Raw genomic sequence first — 6,000 nt, forward strand, 5'->3', positions numbered from 1 at the left:
CCGAAAACTCTTCTGGAGAATTAGCGAGAAGTGCAGAGGGAGAATTTCCCTCTCCAAGAAAGGACAGTCCTTCATTAATTGGTTTCACATAAATAACTTTAATGTGCAATGCATAACCATGATCCACCACTTCCCGCATATAAGACATTTCCTCATGCTGATCGAGTAGATGTCTGTTAACTATTTCTTCTGTAAATATGGAAGGTATTTGGTCACAGACACTCAAAAATCTGAACTATTTAAGTTCACATATTTTAAATAAGACATATACCCATTTTTATTGTTTATTATGTTCAGCATGGGTACCATCCTAGTAATCGGATCTGTAAAGTAAGTAGTATATGACTAATAACTTGTCACTGAAAATGATTTTCACTAACCTAACAAACATTCCCTTCAAATTCAAGTCCATAAATTCTAACCTGTATTTATTAAAACTATTAAATATATTTATTTTAATAATAAATTAGGATTTATATGCTGCTTTTTTACAAATGTTCCGAGGTAATGAACAGTACAGTAAATACAATTAAAAACACCATATCAAAAATAGTAGCAAGCAAAAGAAAGCAAACATAGAATACTTTCCCAAATGAAGCAGAAATAGTTAAAAACACAAATAAAATAGGAATACATTTAAATAATGTGTTAGTGTATTGTGACTGGGGTGTCATATACATGGGACTAATAAATCAAGGTAAATCAACCTAGGTTTGAAAACAGCTACTTGTCAGATTGTCTGCTATAAGAATTGTCTCTAAATATCTCAGAAAGACAACTCTTTATAACCCAGAACCATTTGTGTGTCTGTGTGCATGTTTCCTTTTAGCATGCTATCATAAGACAAACAGATCAATTCATGCAATTCTAACCATGCATACTTTCAAGTAAGTCTTACTGAATTTAATGGGGTTTATTTCCCAGAAGAATCATGTAAGGTTATAATCTTATGCATACTAGTAAAAGAAGCTGGAGAAAAGCACTTCTATGGTGGAGATGGTGAACATTTCTCTGAAGGCAGCATTTGTCCACAGCAATTTGTCATGGCCACCCCATCTTTTTTAACAAATGAAAATACCCCTTTCATTCTTCTCTTTCCCCAAATCCATTTTTCCTTTTGAAAATCTTTTTTCATTGGGAACAACAGAAGACTAACTGTTGCAGCACCTAGCCAAACATGGCTGATCTTGGAAGCTAAGGAAAATTAAATCAGCTTGCTAGTGGGATTGAGAGCCACCCTGGAATTCCAGGTCTGTTAGCTAGTTGGAGAAGGCAATGGCAAACCATTCTCATAATTCTGATGCCAATAAAACCTTTAGGATGCATCACAAGAAGTTGAGTTTTATGCAGGGATAGATTTACCTTTTAACAGCTAGGTAGAGCGATCTGCAGGGGTGCAGTGCAAATACATGGCTGATGGTTGAAAGGGAAAAGGAGAAGCCTCAACAGGTCAGACTGGGTGCACAAGCCACTTGCAACTCAGAGACTGACCGTTCTCTACCCATATTCTATAAATTTTGTGACAAACTGTATCTACTTGAAGTCTTTACTGCTTCAAATATAAACAATACTTTAGTAGATAACTAATATGATTATTTTCTAGGGAAAGGAAATACAATACATCATTACATCTAGCAACTTTTTACAAAGATTTAAATTATTGTTAGGATGGGTGATATAAATTTGTTTAGACTTAAGCACTTTTCATACCAGCTCCCTTCGTATTTCAAGAAATGTATTCCCTTTTTTTTTTCTTTGCATAACACATGCCATTATTCTTACCACTAAGATTATTCTTTAAAAAGTTCCATATGATAGCAGGAATCAGTCATCGACTCAGCATCTCAATCCCTCTGATTATGTCCTTTCCCTTAACAGGTATAAAAATGTTCTTCTACACTTTTTAAAAATCTTGAACGTTATTTAATTAGTAAAGAAATTCTATCCTGCTTTACTCTTTCTAAGGCACCAAACTATTTACAAGAATTGCAACAATAAGAACACCATTACAATAAGGAAAAGTCTAGTTAACAAGCCAAAGGCCTGAAAAACATGTGCCATAACAAGAAAGTAATTAAAAGATGCCATTTCAGAAAGCTTTATCTCTGTAGGCAAGAAAATACTGTAGAGTCTCCTCTGAAGATTTTTTAAAGACGAGATGAGGAACATGTGGCCTACCAAGTATTGCAAGATAACAATTCCAACCTTGACCATTAGCCATGCTGATGGGGGCTCACAGGAACTGGAGTTTATTAACATCTAAAGAGCCACATGTTCCCCACTAAGTCATCTTAAATGTATAATGTATTGTTATTTCCAATAGCTGGTCTTCCATATCAAGGAACAAGACTCCCAGAAAGAGAATGCATATATAGGCATGAATTAAAGGATTAAAAAGTAACATTTCACAGACTATAAAACTGATGATTAGATGGAAGCCAAATCCAGCTGCAGGAAAATAACATGCCTAAGTGATGCTATTGTGCATATATTTGGATTGTTAATCAAATAATTAATATTCAAAATACTTAATTGATTGTCAAATAGAAATTCAAGTAAGACATACAGAAGGGAAAAAAATAGTCATTTATAATACTTTTTGTGTGGAAATGCAAGGTTTAGCATTAAAACAAATGGATAATAAAAACACTGCATGTAAACAGAAAGACTAATGTTTTTAAAAAATGTGTTCAGAAGAATTGCATAAATATTGCCAATTACTACAGAACAAGCATAAACTGAGAGGGCCTGAGAGTCAGGACCAATAAATTCAATGGGACCTACTTCTGAGTAGGCCCATATAGGGTATGCACAAGACACATGAACCACAAAGCAGCCAACCACATTTTAATCTAGCATGTTGTGCAACCTCAGCCCTTGTAGTTAGTTTATGGTTAAGTGTGCTGTGCAAACTCAGAAAACTGGGTTAAGTTAACCATGAGTATGTACATCCTCGTATGCTTACTAACCATAATACCACAGAATTATAATACATCACATATACATTTCTGTTAGAAGCAAACGATAAAATATGAATATTAACAGGAAGTAACTCTTGCAATGAGATCTTGTTTTTTTTAAGTGTCAATAATAGGAAAAGTACTTTTAAGCAGAGCAGGAACAGGATGGCTAATCTGAAGAATGGTACGAGTGTTTATAATGTACAACTGTTTACAAAATAAGAACCTGAATCTCAGAGATGTCCCCAAAACTGAAAACATAGGACATCAAAAGAGTCACATCCAAATTTGAGGTGGTTATTGAATATAATAGTATTGAAATAACATGGGGGGAGGGTTAGTTACAAGAGGTTTAAAAAGGTTTAAGGCTTTTTTTTTAATCAGCAGGCAGAATATTGCTCTAATTTAATAGAATCCTTTCTAAATTAAATGAGAAGTTACCTAAACTTGCCCATACAGTCTGCTGGAAATTCCTATCAAGCTCTACCACTCATAAACAAATTTTGCCAATGCTTTTCTGAAATACAGAGGGATCTAACCTTTTCTAATTGCTGTTGGGCTTCATCTAGAAAACCAAATTTCCATTAATAACAATGGATATTCCCCCTTGTTTACCCCTCTTTCCAGCACTGCAGGAACTGATCCAGAGAGTTCTCTAACCCTCTAGAGTAATACAGGGGAAAAAGAAAAAAAACCCACATACATACTCTTGTCAGCAGGCCAGCATTGGACAGAACAAGGGCGTGCAAAACATTTCAAATGATTTTAGGTCAAAACTTTCAATTTCAAGATTGAGTCTTTTCCCCTAAACCCAGATTAAGTTTTTCCTGCCATAAACACAAGGCAGTTTGAGCTTGAGATAACTTCTGGAGGAAACCTGGAACAATTCTGAACTTGAAATAGTGTGTTTAAAACTCAAAACATTTCAAACTTGAAACATTTTGAACACTCATAGACAGAATCCCACATTTTCTCCTGCTCCATCAATTCACACGTATGTGGTATCAAAGTCTGGGGGGGGGGATAAATTTAAATAAATATGGAATACTAACCAGCTTTAGTTACTCTGAATGTCTACCTAATATATGTGTAAACATGGCACATAAGTATACTGTATTCTAAATATATCTAAATTTTCTTCAGGAAAATGGAAAAAAGAAAATGTTTTTAGCAACTCTAGGCTTAATGTGTGAAAAATGACAAATATGTGAAGAAAACAATCCATATACACTACTACTTCGTTATACCAAAGAACTTTTAATGTCAAAGTGCTCATTTATCTCTAATTATCTCTCAGCCCAGGAAGACCAGGCATCCATAGATACTGGGAAGATTTCCGAACTGGCTAATAGCTAACAGTATCTCTAAGCAAGTATCTTGATTTGGAATCCATATCCAATGTCAGTTTTCATTTCTACAGTATTTTTCAACAGTGCTTTCAGTTCTACTAATACTGAAAACAAGTGATAGAAAGACACAGGCAACAGAGATGAATCTGTCTACAATCATGTTGTTAGTACTTCACAATTCTCCTAAGAAAGATAAAATCTTATGCTTGACTGCGCAGAATGTATCTACTTACTACCATTGATTCAGGAAATATTATTGATTTCTAAAGTAGTTTTTTTCCAGCAGAACACACAATACAGAATACTTTATCCCTTCTATATTTATATCCTGGAAAGATTTATTATGCAAAACTCCATTACAATAGACATTTAAGGCATACATTCAGCAACTACTTTTAACACAGCATCTGTTAAAGCACAGTCACAACCAATTCTTTCAACATCATCCCCCATCTGGAAAAACAGATATAAAGTTTGCAGCCTATTAAATATTACTTTGCTGTATTCATTTCATCAACCCCTTGAATTGCATTACCATCCACCCAAAAGGTCATGCCAGAATTTTAAAATGAAACACACGTGAACTGGAACCCACAGAGGCACAACAATTCACCACACCATAATCCCAAGCCTTGGAGTTGTCAGAAAAAGTGCTGGTAGCAAAACCAAGGGACCCAACAGGTTAGCCCTGCCAAAAACAACAACACTAGTCTTGCGGCCCCTGACCTTCCCTGGACCTGACCAAGAGGTTTTGCTCCATCAATTCTCTTGTCGCAATACATTTATTCAAAACCCCCGACTTTCGGCTCTTCTTGCTGCGAGCAACAAACGAAGCGCAGCTGCAGCCCCGAAATCTGTGCAGCTCCATTTTAGAAGCAGGCACAGAAGCGTGCAGGCGCTTCGGCGGACTGCAAGAAACGCTCGTCTGTACGCACTTCTGGACACGCGACGCCCGCTCGCCGCGGCTCTCCCGGCTGAGGGAGGGCAGCGGACTCGCCCCGGCCTCGGCGAAACTTACTCCTGAGTAGACATGCCCCGCTGAGTCTTCCGGGGGAGGAGGCAGCCAGCCTCTTTGTTCTTTTCGCTCGCAACAGCCCGAGCGCGGCTGCCGCAGCCTCCCCGAGCGGTTGGGCAACATTTTCCTTCCCTCCCAGCAGGCTGGGAATGATGGGCGATGCAGTCCCCGCCGCCCTGCAAGGGCTGGCGGGGAGGAGGCTGGGCTAGGGCCCCCCGGCCCTGGTCGCGACCGCTGCCCCGAGAGTGGGCGAGAGGGACCCAGACGGGAGCTCCGCGGAAAAAGCGAGGTGGAAGGGGCGTTACCTGGGCCTCCGTCGGGACCCCGCTGGGGGCTGCGCCGCCGCCGCCGGCCTGCGAGGGGCCTGAGCGCCCCCTCCCCTCTGCCGCCGCCGCCGCCGCTCTCCCCCTCGCTCCGCCTTCCCGCCTCCTCGGCCGCCCCGAGAGAGGAGGGGGAGGGGCACCGCGGCCGGCGGCGCGGCTCCCTCACGGCGCGCGCGCAAACGGCCTCCAGGCGCGAGGGAAGGATGTTCCAAGCGACGGCGGCCGCCGCCTGCGTCGTTGTCGTGTTGTTGTTGCTGCCGCTGCCGCTGCCGCAGACACGTCCAGTCAGGCCCCGCGGCGCATGCGCCACATCCGGGTTTCCCCTTCTCCCCCACCCTGGCTCCTCTTCGCTC

General features: G+C 40.3%; 1 protein-coding gene across 3 annotated transcripts in view; it reads right to left on the reverse strand.

Annotated features, from left to right (window-relative positions):
* The window catches only part of SMAD4 (SMAD family member 4), a 29,687-nt gene extending 23,687 nt beyond the window's left edge, over positions 1 to 6,000 (reverse strand). Inside the window, exon 1 of one of the 3 annotated variants that reach the window (XM_063295825.1) lies at positions 5,630 to 6,000. The gene's annotated coding sequence lies outside the window, so the exon portion shown is untranslated. Of the gene's footprint in view, positions 1 to 5,327; positions 5,537 to 5,629 lie in introns of those variants that run through there. The other 2 variants (XM_063295822.1, XM_063295824.1) reach the window with 2 other exon arrangements.

Source organism: Candoia aspera, chromosome 2 (assembly GCF_035149785.1).
Source record: "Candoia aspera isolate rCanAsp1 chromosome 2, rCanAsp1.hap2, whole genome shotgun sequence".
NCBI classification, from domain to species: domain Eukaryota; kingdom Metazoa; phylum Chordata; class Lepidosauria; order Squamata; family Boidae; genus Candoia; species Candoia aspera.